Raw genomic sequence first — 22,750 nt, forward strand, 5'->3', positions numbered from 1 at the left:
AAAGATGGAATGCATGAATGGATCAAATTATCCTCTACAACAAATAGAGGGGAATATTCAACAAAAAGAGTAGAATAAAACCAACGAGCCTCACGAGACATAGCCGATAGAGAAGAAATATTAAGCCCATTCAAGTTAATAGGAGAGGTAATGCACCCCTTATTATGACGATCCTGAATAGAATGATGAAAAAAATAAGTATTTATATTCCCTTCTTGTAGCCAATCAATCTGAGCCTTCTATTTCCAATAAAACTCCTCTCAAAGCTTCCATTCCTTCACATTATGCATGTTTTAGGCCTCAACTTTTCCAAAGGCTTCTAAGAATCTAGAATCCCAAATTTGGTGAGTAATCACCACAAGACATTCAAGAGAGTTCCTCTTTCTAGACTGAAGGTTGCCAAGATAGGACATATTCAATCTCTTAAGGTGATATTTGACATATTGAAGCTTCTTAACAAAGAAAAACATAGTTGTGCCATAAGCAAGGCCACACTCTCTCCACCACTTAGCCACTAAGTCATGTAGCAAAGAGACGAAGCCACATGAGCTGAAATTTAAAAGGAGGATTCTTAGGACTAACAAAAGAAGAAGTCGATAACTTAATAGGCTAGTGATTAGACCCTCTCCACTCAAGAATTTCAAAAGTAGTAACGAAGTCACTGCCAACCTAAAAATAGGAGACAAGAAACCTATCCAGCAGTTCAAAGATCGCCTCCTGTCCACTTCTTCAATTATTCCAAGTGAAAGTTCCATTAGAGGGCTTAACATCCACTAAAGTAAGATAATCCACCTGAACTCAAAAAAGATCGGAAGTTGGACCTCTTGGGTCTCAAATCAACAGATTGGATAGGTTCTAAGGAAATCCCAACTCCTATGATCAAACCCTCCAATTGACTTGGCCAACTTATAGAGAAAACCTGTTTAGATGTTAACTCTCTCACTTCAGGCTCTGCAGGACCTAGGCGGGTATACCTATTCACCAGCTATTTCTAATAACCAGTGCTTTTTTTAGCAGATTTATTGTCTTAATCTGATATCTCCTAGTCTCAAAATGGCATAGGTTCCTAGAATGGAGATATAGCAGATGAGTTCAAGATTGTTGTTGTAGAAGCTATTCGATCTATGTTTCCTAATTACTTCTGTTGCTTTAAAATAACATATGATGAATATAGTGATAAGTGTAATCTGAAATTAACCAGTGCCTTCTTTGCTGTTTGGGCTACAGAGTCATTATACTTTCTTTAGGACTTATTGTGCGAGCCTGTGAGACAGTTATTTAATCCATCCCTTTATGGACCTGTCAGTTATTATTTCTTTTGAAATCAATCAAATGCTTATATCATATGTTGATTGAATTAATTTAACCCTACCTTTAAGGGACCAGTCAATTAAGTTCTGCGAGGAACAATTACAATTCGCAAGCAAAACTTTTGTTTCAACTTTATAACATAAAGCATAAATTTGATTTCAAGAATATGAATAACCTTATCTATTTAGATAACATCACAGGCGATTGCCAAAAACAAAGTGAAATAATCCACAACACATACGCAAAGAAAAACAATTGATCATAGCATGTATTCCATTAAGGTTTGTATAACAGAAAACTTACAGGCTGTCATACATTGCTCTCTTGTTTTTATGTATTTCGTTTTTCACATATTACAAAAACCATTCTCATATATATATGAGATGAAAGTTATTCATGAAAAGACATGTCTTTTCAAAATGCTAATCGTTAGTTTGAATGTTCCTAACAAACTTAAGCAAAAAGAGATTAAGAATTCCTAAATGATGAATATAATCATCATCTTTGAAGGTTTTGATTTTAGCACTCTGTTTCTTCAATTCTTCTCCTTGCGACAGGTATTCAAATATCATCTGGTTGACAGTAGGGGCCATGTCTTTGCTTCGATCCATTTTTGATAAAGCCCAATCCTTGACACTGACAAGCTCATTCCGCAAATCCTCTAGAGATATTACTTCTCCTTCTTTATAGACCGAGGGCATTCCAATAGGTCTCCCATCATCCAATTCCTTAAGATCTCTTATTAGCGTATCTTTGAGTTTAACATGATTTTCCATGTACGCAGTCCCTTCAGCCTTCTCCTCTGGTGTCATCGTATCAACACTGCTTAGTACTTCGTGCAATCGTGCTTTTAATCTCTCATGCTCTCTTAATGCCTTTATAGTTCCAGTGTACACCTTCCAATATGGTTCAACATGTGAAAGCATGGTGTTGAATCTGTGTCCGATGATATCATTAACCATTTTATCCATCTTTTGTTGGATATTATTTGCCTGTTTGGTAGCCTTATCTGCTTGATACTTCCAGTACAGAGCATCAGAAACATCATCCAAGCTACATCCTGTGGGATATGAGGTATATTCATTTATGGGAGTCCCTGTCTCAAGTTGCAATATTTTTGCTTGTAACTTTTGATTCTCCTCTTTAGATTTTTCATACAACCCCTTATAAGTGACGTTTTCCCTAACCAAAAATTCTGTCTGGTCCAAATTTAGTCTGGCAACATCCAAGTTTAATTTAGCAGTGATCCTAGGGTCAGTCTTTCCAACCTAATGAACCATGAGGTGTCCAAAGGTTTCTTCGATATCCACAATAATAGGCCTTTTTCCCTTTGGATATAATGCCCACTGTAGGAGAGCCTTTTTATCAGGATCATATCCGGAGCCTAGGAATAATTTGTCTATCTCCTGAGGCAACACCTGTTGATTCAAGTCTTGCTTCTTCAAGAATCCGTCAAACAGAAGTGCTGAATTTATGTCCCAATCAGAAAAGATGATAACATCAGCCTCTTTTAGTAATCTCCTCCCTTTCTCAGGGGTCATATCTTTCATGAGGGTATCGATTTCATCCTGCAGTCTTTTCATCTGTTCTTCTTCTGGTCTTCCAGCCATGCTTCGTTTCACATGTGCCCCTTTATACTGGTACAAGAATGAAAGGAATTCCCTCGAAGAGGCAAATCCGTCATCAGCAACAAAATCTTCATGCTCTGTCATCCTTATATCAACTACATCTTTAATGTTAATTTCACCAGTGTCCACATTCACCTCTGCTTCAAAACCAGGAGGATAATCTTCTCTAGGAGAATCAGCAGGGATACTACTAGCAGTTGATTTTGGTGACATGTGAGCCAATGGTTGACTATCCTTTTCAGTGTTGATAAAATGAAGGAATTGTGGGGGCACTCTATGCATGATTTCTACTTCATGTTGAAGTAGCTTTTTGGCTATTTCCAGAGGATCTTGGAGGTTTCCAAGTAAATCTCCATCCACCATCCCCCTTGCCCTTTTCCATTTGAAGGCTTCCCAAGTCATTTCACTCCTTTCTCTCAAAACCCTGGCCTCCTCTCTTTCAAGGTTCTTGATCAAGTCATCTGGCATTTTAGCCACATGTATTCCAGCCTTTAGTTTTTGTGACGCCCTGGCAGCTCTTATATATCCCTTAGGATCAAAGTTCTCTCTAGGTTCACCCAGAGTCATGCCATAGTAGTCTAATTTATTTTGAAGTAGATGGTAACTTTTTGAACTTTTAACAATAAAATCAGAAAAAACCAATAAACCTGGAACGATGGACTGTTTACCGAAATTCGTAAGATGTTTGGCACTGACAGTAGACAGTTGTCTTACAATCTCCAGGCTAGCCACCCTATTTGGTATTGTAATTGGAAGCATGTGTGGCTTTCCTTCATACCCAAATACCCTGATTTCTGTATGATTATTATGGCAATACCAATCACCCCAATTGTGATCAATCTGTGACTCCGGAGAGAAGTTTTTTGGCCTGAGGAATCTCTTAATTTCAGGGGACAGAGTATAATCTCTATGTTGCCCAAAGGCTGCACTAAGGGGTTTCACAAAATATTCCTGAAAGTGCCAGTACCGGTTGTTCATGAATCTCTGATCCCATGCAGAAACCCACAACTGAACTAGTTTCTTCAAACCATTCTTATCATAAGCTCTGATGCAGAAATCATCTGACCAGAAATTGATTTCTTGTCCACAATAAAGAATAATATGCATCAATAAAGAGTACAATGAAAAATGGATATTCACAAGGTCCCCTTTTAACTTCTCCAACCCATTATTTAGGGCATCTGCAACATAAGTGGCATAATCAAATGACCTAGGGTCTTTCGATTGTAAGTCAGCACATAGAACCATAACCCCAATATCCATGAGAGGATGAGCCTCTAAGCCTAATACTTGGGCTGCAGCATAATATGTATACTTAAAATATGGATGGAAGTGGTTGACATCAAACGGCACCTTGTCATCTTTGCTGAATGGAACAAAGGACCCACCCACTTTCGGCCGGTGAATAGGTAATCTCCATGTCCTGTAGATGTTTTCCAAGCTAAAGAATTCTTGCGACAGTTTCTACATATCGATTTTCTCCTCTACTTCCCAGTCTAGATCGAACACCATATCAATAGTCTATTTGTTAATCACCACCAAGGGATTCCCTCAGTAGTCGCATATGGTTTTGGTTCTCGGATTATAGCAATCTACCAGAGCTTTCATTAGTTCAACATCCAAAAACACATTTGGGACTACCAATTTCCCTAAGTTTTTCTTCCATAGATTACTTATGGGCTCAGGAGCATCCCTTATTTTGTAACTAAATAGGAACAATTCATGTCCCCTGATTTCGGTCCATATGTCTCCCAGATTTTCAAATCTATCCTCCAATCCTTCTTCTTCACTTTTGATCTTTTTAGACCTCACGCTGGATGTGGGGCATTGGTCTAGCAAATCCTGAGTCAAAGCTCTTCCTTCCTTCTTCTGTCTTTTGGGCTTCTCTTCAGGGTTTAGTTCTTTCCCTTTCCTACTCTTTTTAGAAGAAGAAGACGGTTCCATAATTTCAACAAATACGAGAAATCACACTTACTTGGAGAAATGTCTAGCTCTTCTGATTGTCGTTCACGAATTTTCGCAAATTCCTCACAATTTTCAGTCTCTTGGCATCAATCTGGCTCTTATGAAAATTCGATTAGTTCAACTGTAATCGTATGGGCAACTTGTGCACAGTTAATGTCTCTGCGTCTACAACGGCTACTCAAATCTTTAAACTTAATTGCAGATGTGACATTCTTCACTTGGGCCTTTAACTCTTTCGCGGGAAGTACAGTTCGACCAAAATGATCGTAAGTCAAGTTTTCGATGAAACCCTTGTCTTTGGCCGAATGTTTTGATCTTTCATCGAAAGCTCACTTTCCTCGATATTACTTTTTCGGTGAGTAGCCCATGTCGAAAAACCATTTTCAAGACTCATCGAAATCATCTTTTCATCGATAAACCTTTTTTTCGATAAGTTATTTGCAAGTTTCATCGAAATCATATTTCGATGAGTTCTGTTCTTCGGTGAAAGTTCATGCAAGCTCTTCGAAAGTCTCTTTCCTTCGATATCCCCTTTATCGATGAAACACTTCAGTTTTTGTTCGATATAATATTATCGATGAGATTTGTATTTCGATGAAGGCTTTATGAATTTCTTCGGTAGTTGTTTCTCCTCGAAATCACTTTTTGCCTTTTGTTTTTCACTTTTCGATGAAACTTGAGCATCGATGAGCGGCTTCCTTTATTTACCGAAAGTGATATTCTGCCGAAAACATCTTTGCGTAGTGCTTTACACGTCATGTTCTATTTCAATGAAAGCATTCTTTCGGTGAAACTCCTTTTGAAATGCTCGATACAATATCTTGGCCAAAAATCTTTTAGTCTTCACACCTATGGGAAAAAAAAAAATTATTTCAAATATAGTGTTCAATAGGACCCAACCTAGACAACCCCTATCTTTTCTCCTCCAAACTCAACATAGAATTTAAATCACCACCTAAGATCCAAGGAAGATAAGGTGCACATGACCGGACATACCTAATATGATCCCAAAAATGGACTTTACCACATATGTCAATTGGAGCACAAACATTAGTAATCAGAATAGTCTCACCAGAATCCAAGGAAGAAGCAACCATGGAGAGGGAAGAGTGACTTGAAATCCACCAAAGAGGAGCTATCTTGTGAGGATTCCAAAAAAGAGCCAAACCTCCAGAATTACCTTGAGATCCAATGTACTGACACTTACCAAAATACCAAATACGAGAAGCATACTGAAGCATGACATCAACAGAAACCTTAGTCTCCTTAACACTGAAGATATCCAATGAATGAACTGCAACCAAATCATGAATAAGCTTTTGTCTAGGGATGTTATTCAGCCCCCTAACATTCTAAGAAAGAACAATCATTGAGAAGATTGGGAGAAGTGAACATCACAAGGCTTGACCACTCTAGACTCCACTAATAAATCCCCAATTGATTTAATCTTATCTTGATCTTTTTTATGACCACGTTTAGAAGAATTATCATAAGAATCTTTCTTATGAGGACGTTGCTACAAGCCCAAACCCAACATTGAACCTTGCCCCTTGCCAACCAGCTGCACCTCCTTATCCAAATCTACTAAAACAATGTCATCCTCCAAGTCAATGGGAAAGAAGGAAACCCCCAACAAATGGATAGATGAAGAACCATCCTATTATGGACCAACATGCTAACTCAAAATAGGGAGTTGTTGCTCTTGTACAATATCCATACCTATTGTAGCTGCCTCAGATGAAACATCAACTAGAATCCCTTCCTCCAAGGTTGAAGTGTCCAAAACCTCAAAATGATTTAAGATCTCGTCGGGATTCCTATCCTTAAAGGATCTTTTTTTCCTCTCCCCTTGGTATGGGGTTTAACAAACATGAAACCATTCTTATCTAGGCCATTTGCGTGCACATGGGCCATATCCTTATCTCCTATTTCTAGTTGTCAAACTAAGGGAGGAGGAGAGCCAACAACTGAAGTAGCAGCATTCTTAAAACTCGAGGGCATTGATGTTGGAGATGACCATTCTCATGGCAGACCCAACAAAGGAAAGGGAGGGACTCATAGTCAAGTTGTTGGATCCATGAAGCAGAGCCCAAAAAAATTTCCAAAGAATCTGGCAATGGATTATTAAAATCAATCTCAACACAGATGTGGGAGATGTGGGCAAAATAAAATGCCTTTTTATCCTGTGTTTGTTGAGCAATCATAGCAGGCTTAAGGTGAAATACAAACTACTTTGAAAGAAGCCAGTGGACACATATGGCCTTGCCTAGTACTGATATTCTCAAATCCTTACTAATGTTAAGAATAAGACTATCACTATTGCATCCAAGCCATAGAGAAGAGACTTGGTCCAAAATTTAAATCCAAATGCAAATCACTTCCTTCTCTAGCTTTCAAAGGATTCTCTTCAATCTTCTTTTTGATAGTGTCTAAACAAACTACACCTTTCTCTATCTTTTGAAGGCACATGCATACAAAAGTATTGCAAATTTCACCTTCATGAAGTTTCTTCTCCCTATTGAAGGCACATGCATAGAGCATGGTCAACCTTTTTAGTTTTCCCTTCCTGAGAAATTCCAATGAATATCATCATGTCATAGTGAATATATTTGTGTAACGACTAGAAGAGAGTGCAAAAGAAGGTACAAAATCCTTCTAGATAGACATGGAGGAGATCGAATTGTAGGATTTTATAATTCAACTCCATTTGAAATCCAAATTAATCATGAGGCACTTAAGATTTTAACTTTCAAAAGCAGATTAACAACTGATACATTTTTATTGAATATAGCCAGTATTTAGAAAATCTTGATCTTCAATGCACTTATATTCTTGAAACTCATGCATATGCCAAAGAAACTCTAGTTAGATGAAGTCCAAGATAGATGATTGACTCATATGAAAAGCTCACAATGAATAGTAAGCTTGAAATCTATATAAATGTCGTACAATCATTATAGTAAACTGGGAATCTTGGAGAGTGCTAACAAAGATGGGGGCTTCATTATAGGGTTACGCTTTTGGCATAATTATGATACTAAAATATTTTTAAAATCCTAAAAAAAAAAAAAAAGAGAATACAGAAAGGCACTGTAAAACCATATGGCTGGCGGCCCTCTCATGGCCGACTCCTGCTAGTAAAAAAAAACAGGATTCCTTTTACTTTTTAATTTATTTTAAAAAAATAATAAGAAAAATAAAAAAATTTAATAATGTTTCCATTGGTATCACCCAACAAATGCAGAATGGATGATGGAATCAGCTTCGGACCCCCCATTTGCCTATTAAGGATGGGACTTTAAGAGAGGGCTATCGGCATTACCTTTCTCTGGTGGCTCAAAGGGGAGGATTAATTTTTTCAGATCGCCCGACCTGCAAGAGAGAAACAAAAATAAACTAAGGGATAATATAGGATTAATTTTCCTTATTAGTAACCTTTCTAAAGAGAAACAAAAATAAACTAAGGATGCTACATTCCCCCAAATACAACGGAAATGAAATTGAAAATAATGTGGAAAATATTTGTTTACCTCTTTAATCACCTCACATCAAAGGAAGATAAAAAGGGAAATAAAGGGGAGAGATAAATAGAGGGAGATATTGAGAAATAGAGAGTGAAAGGAAAAGGAGAGATATGGGGATATGGATAAGAAGATGGAGGTAGAGAAAAAGATAGATAGAAAGAGATAGAGAAAGGAGCGAGAGGGAGATCAATAGAGATTGATTGAATAAGAGAGAGGTAGAAATTTATGATAAATATATATATAGTCACATAAATCTGTCCATTTTAATTAAATGAATATTTGCTATTTATTTGATTAAAACCCCACTAGCCATCAGTTAATTAAATTAACATTTAATTAATCCATCCTCAATCATTCTCCTATTAATTAAATAAATTATTCAATTTATTTTAATTCATTCATTAAACCAAATTCACAATCAATTAAATGAATAAATCCTATTTATTCAATTTAATCCCCTTTCCTCTTTTAAATAAATTAAATAAAACATTTATTTAAATCATCAAATCCCCCTCACTTGCATTCTCCTAAAAATGCAACTTGCACCTATTTATTAAAATAAATGAATTTTATTTTAATAAAAATCATATTTTCCCTCACCCACCAAACCCACTTGCAATCCTAACCCCCTTCTAGATTCTTCTAACCCCTTCCTAATTAGCCTAATCCATCCCCTAAATATTGTCACATTCCTAAGCAACTTGGAGTCACTTCTCAAAGACTCCAAAGTCTTTGAAAAGCATTTAATGCTTTATGTGTCCAACAAGCTAACTTCTAAAGTCTTCCAAACCACTAATGGCTCTTACATGACCATTTATGGTTAAATCCACTTGCACCTATGGTTAGGGACTTTGTCCCCTAACTCAACCCTCATGTGACCCATGTGTCTCCTCGAGCATTTATTGCTTTGACCATGGTTATCCTCACTAACTCTTGCACAATAGTTTATCCATTGGATAGAATCATTATTCTTTGGACAATGAATTTATTCACTCAACCCAACCTTAACCTTACCTCCCAAGTTAACCCTCAGGTCATGTCAAGCATTTAATTCTTATTCCCTCTCCTCTCAACCCATCTCATGTTGACAAGTGTCAACATGGGATTAAGTTGAAAGCCCTCTCATGGATTGGATATCATTCAATCCTGACCCTTGTTGAGATTACTCAATCTCAACCATCCATTGCTCTATTTTTCCTATAAATAGAGCCCATTTCTTCATAATCCAAATCCTGAAAACTTGTATGCATTTACATTATAGTGAATTTTAGAGAAGAGCATTTAGCATAAATCACATACATTGTTATTTTGGTCTAAAATAAATCATTCTCATTTCATAGCACCTAATATTAGTTTTTGTTCACATTTGCATATCATTTTGAGAACAATCATTTATTAATCTTGAACCTCCATAAGGCATCCATAGTGCAAAAAGCTGTTGAGAGTTGCACTAATTTGGAACTTGGAGAGGAGAGGAACAAGGAAGGAGAAGCTACCAACATGGTAGAGAGCATATGAAAATGTTTAGTTACTTTCTGTAGATTCCTTAAGCTTTCTATTTGTTTAGTAGTGTCTTTCTTGATATGCTTTCTTAGGATAGTATTCAATCTTTGATTTGCTAACACTAATGACTAACTCTTATCTCTTATGTTTCCTTGTGTGTGTTTAGCTATCAAAATAGGTTTTTACTAATCCTTCCATTTTGCAGAGCATCATTTGGTGAGCCCGGCGTGAATCAAGGAATAACTTTTTGAAAAGACTAACTTGTTTGATTGTTTTAATTGACACACAGGTCGCGCTTCGATGCTTTTGTTCACGCTTTAGCGCTATCGTTGTTTGGTCTTCTAGCGCTTTTGTTTCTACAATAGCGCTATTGTCCAAAACTTAGCGTTGTTGTTTATCTTATAGCTCTATTGTTCATTAGGTAGCACTTTTGTTTCTTTAGTAGCGTGTTTGTATTGTTGTAGAAATATTCTATTTTAGCGCTTTTGTCCTTACTTTCACATTTTTGTGTTAAGTAGCACTTTTGTTCTCACACAGAGTAGTGCCATTGTAACAGAGCGTTGTAAAAAAATACCTTGTAACCGAAAACCTAAAAATTTTAGGCTTGTGGAAGCTCCCCAGACATGCGCATTTTTCTAACTTATTCTCTTTTGTGCAGGTTTTGACTAACCCCTACAATAAAAATTTTAGTGATTTTTAGCTTAGGAAGTAAATTTGTTTTTATTGTTAACTTTGTCTTTCAAGTTGGGATAAAATAAACTCACTTTCTTTTTGGTTAAAACTAAACTACACTTTGATTTGGGTTTTAAAATTCACCACATCTTTCATTTGGAGCTCTAAAAAGAACATCATTGTTACAAGCTAAAAAGAACCACAAAAACTCAAACAAAAACAATTTTATTTCTTGCAAGTTAGGAAACAAACTTCGTTTTGGTGCTTAAAATAAAAAAAACAACTTTATTTCTTGCAATTTAGGATTCATTCTTTTTTTTGTGCTTAAAATCAACAACACAAGTTTTGATTTCCTTGCATCAATTCAAGTTAAACATCACAATCCACACTTGGTTTTTGGGCAAATAAAAAGAACAATCAACTTGTCTCATTTTTCAAAGCTATTTACTTCAAGCCAACATTTTTTTCATTAAAGTTGACCGGGATTTCATTTTTCTTAGTTTACTCAATATATTGTCTTTGAAGGATAAAAAGAACACCATGACTCTTGGAGCAACATCTCCAAATAGTTAGATCACCATTGCGATGACAAGTTAAAAAGAACAAGTGTATTTTGTGTTTGGCACACTTGTACAAAAGAGTTTGTCGAGTGGTCCTACTTCTAACACACACTATCCTCTCCCTTGACTTTTGTGGTCCTAGGTGCAAGAGAAAAGTGTTAGTAACACTCAAAATTTTATCTTTTTAAGAGAGGCCTGCCAAGAGACACGTCACTCTTGGGAATGACCTCTCTCGGTAAATCCTTCAAGCTGCTATAGAAATTAGGTGTGAGCAAAAGTTGTAGGCTTGGGTATAGTTGTTCCTACAATTTAACTTGCTGAAAGGACAAATGCGCCCCACCACAAGTTACAAGGCTCTTAAGTGAGTCACTGCATAATGAACTTATGTCCAAAGACATAAAAAATTACTAAACACCTTTATGTAGTAGCCCACTCGTTCTATTGATTGAGGATATTTGTGAGAAGTTCAGTGCAAGAGCATAGAAGGTTTTGCTCCCAAGATACTCACCATACATATTTCCTTGAGTAGAAACATAGCTTTTTGAAAGGTTACTTGTAGCCTAATAAAAGTGGTGACTCCCCCATCATAGGGAGCATCTATTTGTTATGCTCATGCAAGACTTAGTATATCACACCCTTACCTACCACGGCGGGATTCATAAGGTATGTACTACCGAAGTTGAATAAATATCAAGATGTGGGCTGAAATTATCGCAACTGGCCATTTGACCTTAGGGATAAAGTGTGTTTGAAGTGTCTTCATTTTGTGCCAGACCAGTACAAATTGAGCCGACTTCAGGATTTTTGGAAAAACACCTAAAATACATTTGAAGGAAAGGGTCATAAAAGTCCAAGGATTGGGTTGATCTAGACCCACACCTATTTGTGCCTTTTTGGGGCAACATTCTTGTGTTTGTGTGCTTGCTTTGTTTTCTTGTCAAAGAAAAATCAAAAAATCAAATTCCAAAAACAAGTATTCATCCAACACAGAATTTTCAACATATTTTCAAAATACCAACAAAGTGCAACAGCAAAAGTATCAAACTATATGACCATTCACATGCTTCTATATCTTCAAGGGAAATCAAACAAGTTTGATCAAGAGTCATTAAAGCACAGAGCTTTTACTCAATATCGAGCTTTGAGTTATCACAAAAACAATGGAGGCAAGATCAATCCTGCATTCTTTCCAGACATTTGTATCACATACAACTCAGCTAGGGAAGAACCACCTACTCCTAAACAAGAAGAGGAAGAGTTTGTTCCTTTTGTAACACAAAGTTTCTATTGAATTTCATTTCAGCCATTATCCTATTCACACATCATCAATCCATTCCAACTCTCAAAACATCAAGAGGTTTTTGTCCTAAGTTCTCTTTCGATATTGCTTGAATCAAACACAATACATCACTTTTTAGAGTGTCTCTACATCTAGGATAAACTCATCCTAAGAGGCATTTCTATGCAGGTTAAAACTAGTCTAGAGTGAATCCTCTCATTACTAGGTAGTTGAGTCTGTAGCACATCTCAGATCTCTCTATACCTTATCATATCAAACATTGTCAACAAACACAAGAAGCAATTCAAGAAAGGACTTTGGTCACATCTACCTTTAGTGCTAGAGATCCATATGCAAAATACCCCACCAAAAATAAACCTCTCATTTCATCAACAACTCATCATCATTTTCACAAAACTTCAACAACAACTTGTAAGAAAAATGGCTCAAACCAGATCTAGAACTAGACAAATGGAAATTGAGGAAGAAGAGGAGGAAAATATCAATGAATTCCAAGAAGCTCTTGGAGGAAATCAAAAAGATGAAAATCCAAGTACTCCTACTCCTATGACAATAGAAAGGGCACAACACAACCCTCTCTTTAATAGACTTTTTGACGAAATACTCAGGAGCAATGCTGATGCTCACTTTTTAAGACTTGCTCAAGAGGGAGCCAAACTACCCTCTAATTTTGATGTTGCACAACTAAGGAAAGCATCAGAATGCCAAATTAGTAATGAGGATGAAAGAGGTCAAGATCACATCAGATACAACCTTCATCAAGGAAATCCCCCACCTCCTCCTCCTCCAAATGAAATATACGTGTTGCGGCAACAAGTTGAGAATCTTGCCCAACAACTTCATAGTGGTGTAAAAACTAATCAGTTTTCACTTAATGACATTTGTCCCTATCCCTTTGATAGGAATGTTCATATGCCACCTTTTCCACAAGGGTTTGAAACACCCAAGTTTGAAAAGTACCGAGGAAAAGGAGATCCTCATGATCATGTTAGAGAATTTCATTCATCTTTCCTCGAAGTGGCATATGAGGACACATACCTAATGCGACTTTTTCCCCAAAGTTTGGAAGGAACAACCACATCATGGTTTTCCCGACTACCAGGTGGCATTAGGACATTCGAAGAACTAGTCCAGAAGTTCCTAGCACATTACTCACACAATATTGAACGTGATATCACCATGGCTGATCTATGTAACACTAAGCAAAAACCAGGAGAGCTATTTTAGTTTTTCTACAACGATGGCATCAAATGTCTAGCAAACGTTCCCTTCAATTACCCGAATAAGAATTAGTGGAAATATTTATTTCCAACTTAAACAACGAAATGGAATTTCACCTAGATGTAAAAGACGCGGACTCTTTCAATGACATGATCACCAAAGGTTTAAAATGTGAGTAGGCTCTCATCAAAAAGGGCTTATCAAGATATACAATGAGCCAAAGGATGGCCCTCGCCCATGCTTCAATAGTGACAAGCCTAACTTCTAGAACAAAAACAAAAACGTCGTCAATGACAGGGTTGTAGATGCAAGGACCATCAAAAGAGCATAACCTGTGGTCCGATTTACCGGACATAACCCCCCACCCAAGAATAACATAGTTGCTCCTCCAAATCAAGGATGCAATATATCTCAAGAGGAACCCAGACAATGCCAGCAAAATTTTAAACCAAAATGAACATACACTCCCTTAGGAGAACCTATTGAAATGGTGTTACATCAGTTGGTTTCTCAGAATCTGGTAACCTTACCCAAAACATCAAATTACGAACCTCAAGTCAAACCTTCATGGTGGAGGGATACTAAACATTGCGATTTCCATCAAGGGAAAGGACATAAGACAAGCAATTGTCATAGATTGAAAGATCTTATTCGGGATCTTATTGACCGAGGTGAGATCAAAATTGAAGGACATGACCCAAAAACAAAAAATAATGATCATCTCATGTTCAAAAATCCACTTCCATCACAAGATCAAAGGGGTCCTTCCACTTTAGGGCGAAACACAGATACCACTGATTATACACGCGTCGCCTATAATTACATTGTGAATCACCTATATGATGCCAGTGAACAAATTGCAACTATTACCATCAAAAATCCCAGCTCCACTTGCAATGTTGTTACACATCACGGCAAGATCACTGTAAAATCAGCTCCACAAGGCCCACATCTATCCCAAAGCAGTATAACCTTGTGGACCAATTAGATAAAATGCCTACACTGATATCTATCTTAGAGCTATTACACCTATCCCCATCTCATAAAACAATCTTGGATCAAGCTCTCCAAGAGGTGTTAGTCCCTGCAAACCTAAATACATATTAGTTCCAAGCCATGGTTGGAAATCTAAGGTCCTCACGTTGTCTCACTTTCTTTGAAAGTGACAATACATCCTTCTAGCAACCTCATAATGCCTCACTCCATATTGAAGGATTTATCAACCAACACAGAATCAAGTGAGTATTGATCCACAATGGAGCAAGCCTAAATATTTGTACACTACAATTGGTCACAGCATTGGGATATGCAATTGAATCAGTGGATCCAAGCAAAAAGATAACAATCAAAGCCTATGATGATGCAGAGCATTCATCCAAAGGAGTTGTTGTGCTACCAATCCGAGTGGGCCCAGTGGTGAAACACATCATATGCCAAGTTCTGGACCTTCCTCTATGGTATAATTTGTTGTTAGGAAGACCTTGGATACATGCCATGCAATATGTTCCATCCACCTACCATCAGTGTATCAAGTTCCCTCATAATGGTGTAGAAATTACAATCCTGGGCAATGCAAATCCCTTTGCATATTGTCACAATATCAATCATCAACCAGAGATTATTGTTCCCAACAACAGAGAAGCCATCTCATCCACATCATATGTAAGTCCAGCCTCTCTTTCTAGTTCAAACACCACTATACCCAAGCAAGAGAAGCTCAAGATGAAAATAGCAGAGGAAGGTCCTGGGGAGTACAATTTAAGCCAACTCTTTTGTGTTGGACAAATGCCTACTTCTCCTAGAACTCATGGTAAACCTCAACGATTACTTCAAACACCACTGGTCCAGCCAGTATGCACTTTGACGCCTTTCATCCTTGGAAAGAGTCAAGAAGAAGAGACTAGAGATGAGGACTTAGCAAAATGGAAAAGGCCATCTAATTATGCAAAGAATGGGTTATGATGGTCAGAGTGCATTGGGACCTTGCAAGCAAGGATGACAAGAGCTGTTGTAGCCCGAATTAAAACCCAAAGATAACACTAGCCTAGGCTTCCAAAAGGTGATCCTTCCTAAACTCGGATTCAAAGGAAAACCCTGCAAACCTCTATATCAACCTAAAACCCTAAAGAGGTCACCTTTGATTATATCAGTAGCACCATGCCAACTACCCCACTAAGGCTAAACATCCTAGCAAAACCATCCATAACACCAGTCATCCCACCAATCAAACTAGCAACTCCATCAACAGCAACAACCACATCAACAACACCATTATCAATATCAGAACCCCCAGCAGTATCAACAACACCGGCAATTCTAGTAGAAGCAACAGATTCAATAATGTCAATGCTACCTGTATCAGATTCACTGATCCCCATAATCCTTCCTGCAACACTAATCATTTCATCTACAAAAATACATCAACCGATCACACCTGCAGTGTTTAACTCAAAGGACATCCCTGTATGGTATAGCAACTAGATACTAGAGACCGACTCAGAGACTGACTCACATGAGTGGGAATTTGATTCAATACATCTAAATACTTCAAATGAGGAAGACGCATCACCACCTCCACCTCACAAAGAAATCCCTGTTTACGGAGAAGCGCAAATTAAAACCTCTTGGGTTCCTAAACTGGAAACATCTTCCACAGACCCTATGTCACATCCTACGCCCGATTCTGACAGGGAGAGTACCATCAATGACCTTCACTACAACATCTTGACCCTCACTGACACATCTAACTAACTTAACCTAATTGATGAGGTAATTCCCATTATCCATCCTGAACTCATCGAATGGAACCAACCTAACCCCCATGCCTTGACCACTTCCAAAATGATGAGGTGATCATTGACTTTTTGGAACTATGGGATAACATACCAAGTGAGGATCATAAAGTTGGATCCTCCATAGAACTTAATAGTGCAGCATACTTTGGGGAGGATGCCAAACCTTTCAGCTGCAAAAATATAACAGTAAAACATGGATCTTCCAATGAAAACCACACTGTGGCACTGTTTGATCCCAAAAAAGTAAAAAGAAAGAGCGTATCCAATGGTGCAAACCTCTCTGAGGCACCTGAGGATGAAAGGTTTGACATTCTCCCCTCTAGTACATAGCAGGAACAATCAATGATTCTCATCAAAGAAACCAAAGAATACAATGTGGGGACTCCTGAAACTCCTCACCACATACATCTGGCATCTCTTTTAACTCCAGAAGAACAGCCTAAGTTTGTCAAATTCTTCCAGAAGTGCCAGATTGACTTTGCATGGTCATATGAAGACATGCCTGGTCTTGATTCAGATTTAGTCATGCATCACCTCACCATAGCAGAAGGAGCCAAACCTATCAAGCAGAAACTTCGCAAGATGCACCCTCAAATTGCGGTACTAGTCAAAGTAGAACTTAAGAAGCTCCTAGATGTTGGTTTTATTAGACCAATTGATTATGCAGAATGGATATCCAATATTGTACCTGTCAGCAAAACCAATGGGGGCATCTGTATCTGTACCGACTTTAGATATATGAACAAGGCATATCCTAAAGATGACTTCCCCCTACCAAACATCAACATAATAGTGGACCTAACAGCAGGACATGCCATGCTTTCTCTCATGAATGGTTTTTCAGGATACAACCAAATAAAGATCGCACCAGAGGATCAACATAAGATGGCCTTCACATGTCCATGGGGAACATACTGGTGGAATGTAATGCCTTTCGGTCTAAAGAAAGTAGGAGAAACCTATCAATGAGCAATGACCACCATCTTCCATGATATGATGCATACCATAATGGAAGATTATGTTGATGACTTACTAGCAAAATCACTAACAAGAGAAGGCCATCTGAACATATTAGAGAAAATCTTTGACAGAATGGAACAATATCATGTTCGACTCAACCCAAATAAATGTGTCTTTGGAGTAACCTCAAGGAAGCTTCTAGGATACATTGTCTCAAGCAAAGGCATTGAGGTCGACCTAGCCAAAGTCAAAGCAGTCATGGACATGCCACCTCCACAGAACATCAGTCAGCTAAGGACATTACAAGGACGACTACAATCCATCTGAAGATTCATTGCACAACTAGCAGATAAGTGTCACCCATTTACACAGTTATTAGACAAGAACATCTACTTTCAATGGGATACCAGATGCCAGCAAGCATTCCAGATGCTTAAAGACTATCTCATGAATACACCATTGTTGATCCCACCAGTTCCGAGCATACCTCTATTGCTCTATATTTCAGCAATAAGTGCAGCATTAGGTGTACTACTGGCATAACACAATGCAGAAGGGAAAGAGTGTGTTGTTTACTACATCTCTCGTACACTGGTTGGCTATGAACTCAATTACACCCCTATTAAGCGAGCTTGCCTAGCAGTAATCTTGGCAGCCACTAAACTGAGGCATTACATGTTAACACATAAAGTACAACTCATTGCAAAGATCGATCCACTAAAGTACTTACTCAGCAAAGCAGCATTGACAGGCCACTTGGCCAAATGGGTGATGATTCTAAGTGAATTTGACATCAAGTATGTGGACCGTAAGGCTATCAAGGGCCAAGTTATTGCAGATCAGGTGGTCGATGCACCCCTCATAGGTGATCATCCTCTCATTTCCAATTTTCCAGAGTTCCTACGCTACTCCGGGATATCCACAAGTGATTAGAGTGGTCGGGATGGTTCCTAAGCATTGTTTGTATGTCTTCTGTGAATTATTCCAATGAAGTTTTGGGGCATGTACTAATGGTGTCTACATGGGAAGTTCACTAAGTTACGTGATCTTATGCAAAATACAGTATGGATCACTACGGCTTGCTGACTACAGCGTATAGCTCGACCATATGAGCATGAACCATTATGGAGGGTCCATATTCTTTATTATTTATTTATGATGTTTGTTTACAGGTACAATGATCCATCCTTGGTTCCTAATTCCTCATCCAAATTTGAAATTACCATGCTCAATGATGAAAATAAAAGCACTATGGATCGTCAATCCATCTCATCTGTTTATATTGCATTCTGTTGCATATCACCCATCCATTTAATCATTCATTATTCAAATGCATGGTTTTGAATGCAAGTGTGAAAAAAAGTTAATATAGAAGTTATGTGACAAATGAGTTGGTCTTGGATACAATCACGACAGCGTTCTCTGATACATCATCAATGCATCATGCAAAGTCTAAACAACCTTGCATTCATCTATCATGAGCACATCATCATTTCATTACATTTAGTTGCATTTAAATACATTTAGTTCATTATCATGTAGTTGCATATAGGTTTATTAAAAAAAATTAGCCATTCATTCAAGAGCATTTAAATATCATATAGTCACATTTAAATACATATAGTTCATTATCATTTTTTTGCATTAGCATCATTAGATCATTTCATCATTGCACAATCATGATATTTAGATTCATTTGTATGATAAATTTTTCATCATTTGCATTTATTATTAGCCCTTACTGAGCATACATTTAGTGTCATTTACAAATCATCATTTATCATCATTTAAAATTGTTCACCGTGCATTTGTTTAGATTCCCGTAGTTGCATGCATCTATGTATCTATCCATTAGTTAAGTGTATTCATTTATCCATATAGTATATTTTTATACTCGTTCATTTCAAATTCATTTAGGATTCATCCAAATGCATTCATTTAGAAATCATCATATAAACATTTGTACTTTACATTTGTTTATCCATACAGCATTCATTATCCTTTTAAATTGTATTAAGGTGCAGTTATTCATTACCCATGAGTTACATTATCATTTCAATTAGTCATATTTTTCACCATTTAGCTCATAACACAAAAACCATGTGTTTTAAACATTGGTTTATACATTGCACATATGCATTCATTTAGAACTCATCATATAAACATTTGTACTTTACATTTGTTTATCCATATTACATTCCTTTTAAACCATCTAGATGCATTTACATAAATTAAATCATTCATTACATTTTCAATATAATCAAACATCATTGCATATCATTATCTCATCATTGCATCGACATAAAGCACAAGATACTGTCTATATCATCCTAAATATCATTTAAAAATGAATACATCATCATCATCATCATGGCATTACATACATAAAGCATTTCACCAACACATCATGCATATATATCAACCTACATCCACGTGTTAGCATCACATTCATCATAAAACATACATATAGCAATCATCTCATAAAACACATACATATAGCAAGTACAACTATCCATCTAAGAAAAACTCATAAAATCCTCATCCTGCATAAATCCATAACATATCATCAACATGCATGTCATCACGAAATATAGGATCTCCTCATATATCATATCATATCGACAAAAATATACATGTACCAAAGTACAATGAAGTCCAAAATATTGGCTACCAAGAGCCATCCAAAAAAAGGACCAAAATAACAATGTAAAAGCATACAAAATGCTCTCTCAGATGCCACTCTAACTAGATGCTACACCACCATCACCACCACTACTCTGCACCCTCTGAGACCGCTCAGATCTCACCCGCCGCATCTGGGAATAGCTCAATGCTCGTTGACTGGCTGGCACCACCTGCTCATATAAACCCCACCAATAATCTATCTCAGCCTGTGCTCGCCGCATCTCCCTCATCACCTCCCCAGTAGGACCCTATGCTCCTACCCCAATCCATACTCTCTCCTACAACTCCGCAAATCTCTCCACCACCTCATCCCTCTCCCGCAACACCATAATCAACTCTAACTCTCGAGCAAATAGCTGCACATCTCTAGTTGCAACCTCTGCCTCCATATCCTCTAGTCGAGTCTGCAATATCATATGGTCCCACAAATCTCCACCTGTAGCTCCCTTCCCTCTATCCATCGGTGCCTCTCCAATGGCTCCCTCTCTAGTGGCTCCCTCCCCTGTCTCCATAGGTACATATCCCTCCCTTGCATCCCTGCCACCTAATCTCATGCCTCCCTGCATCAAAGGTCCCTGAGATAGCCACAATGGCTGCCCACCTCTCCCTCTCCGCTGTAAACGTCCACCACCCCTACCTCCACCTCTGAATCCACCACCTCCTCCAAATCCTCCTCCCCCTCCTCCTCCTCCTCCATCACCTCCTCCTCCATCCCCACCACCTCCATCTCCTCTCCCTCGTCCACCTACGCAACCTCCTCTCCTCCTCTATCTTTGTCTCCTCTCCTCCTCAAAGGATGGAATAGGCTCTGCTGGATCTTATATCTAAGGAATCGGATGTGTCGTAATGTATTGAGTGTACTCATCTAACACCCCTGCATCTACTATCCCCGGCCTCATCTGCCATGCTCTTGCCTATAGTGTGCGGAACTCTACCAAAGCCTGATCATAAGGTAACACTGGTCCCCATAGGAACCTTTCTTGAACTATCCTAGCATACTCTCCCAATCCACTAGGAAATCCCTGCCTACGCCCAGACTGTCTCAACACTCTCCCTGGTACCTATCTCTCCACATTGTAGGTTGTCCTACCAATGAGGTATCATTTCATAAACACATATGGCAATGGTTTTGCATCATCCTCCTAGGGCTCACACTCAATGTATGGCCTCCAAATCATGATATCCAAATCATCCAGTGCCCGCCACCACCACTCTAACTTCCCCAAGTGGGGCTGACTCATCATACCTCCATACATATATACATATGCTAGTCCACCACTCTGAATCTCAGACTCACTGGTCGGGTAACAGGTAAGTGCTCCCATGCCCAAATATGCAGCAGAGTGATCCCCACTCCCAATGAGCCCACCTCTCGGTATACTACCTCATGTAGGTCCTGATATAAGTGCGATAGCACGCATGGTCCCCATGCAAACTGGGTCCCCTCTGTCATCATCTGCTTGATCACCTCACCCCAACCAATGTTCAGTCCATGCGATCGTCAATCTGGACATAACAATCCCCCAACAATCCCTGATAGCATAGAAGGTAATGGCTCATACAAAGCAGCTATGTCCTCCCATGCTATTGACCCATCATCAATGAAGACATCCTCATCAAAGAATATATGCAATGTTGTTGTCCCCCAAGCTCAATCATACGTCACCAGCTCTCCATGAATGGGAATGTGCGGGGTGCGCCATACATCCTCCATTGTAACTATCACCTCCCCCCAGGCCAAGTGAAACGTGCATGTCTCACTATGTCATCGCTCTGCCAATGTTGTGATCAACCTGTGATTCTTCTGAATCACGGGCATAAACATAACATTGTACAAGCCAGTCACTGCAATGCAATCCACCTCGGCCTCTGTCAAATGATCATGCAACACCTATGTGGTGGGATGCCTCTCACGCATTTGTAAGACGCGAAGCTCCTCCTATACACGTGCATCAACCACCATCATCAGTTTTTTTGTTTCAAACTTTCTTAAGTTTAAACCTAGACTATCAACAAATACTTTGATCAAATATCTTCGGGTCTCAACAGGTATGCAATCATGGCACACCTAGACTACAACAGGCATTTATCCTAATGACCTAAGTCTCATCAGAGCTGCTATGGTTCAAAACAACTCTCAACTCACATCTCCATCCATCCATCATTGGCATCAAGAGATTCTTTTTCAAACACACTGGGGCATCTACCTTCCTAACAAAAGCACTATTTTGCACACAACAATGCTAATATGCTCACACAAGCACTAAATCAACTACCCAATAGCGCTACATTGACTATATAATAGCGCCACCTCACAGCAAAAGCACTCAATCAACTACTCAATAGCGCTGAAAACCCAATAGCACTAAATCAGCTATACAATAGTGCTACACTTGACAAACGTGCTAAAACGACTATACAAAAGCGTCATAGCGGCACAAAAACACTAAATTAGTTGCCAACAGTGCCAAACCACAGTGTTAGTGCTATTGTGTTGACTCAACTTGGACCAAGAAAAAAACCTATCAAAAATGCATAAAATTCAAAAATTCAAATTCACATACCGCTGGTCCGTAAACGTCTGGCCGCTGGAATCGACGAACTTGCTCTAATCGATGATCTGCTA

This window comes from Cryptomeria japonica, chromosome 3 (assembly GCF_030272615.1).
Source record: "Cryptomeria japonica chromosome 3, Sugi_1.0, whole genome shotgun sequence".
In the NCBI taxonomy this organism is placed as follows: domain Eukaryota; kingdom Viridiplantae; phylum Streptophyta; class Pinopsida; order Cupressales; family Cupressaceae; genus Cryptomeria; species Cryptomeria japonica.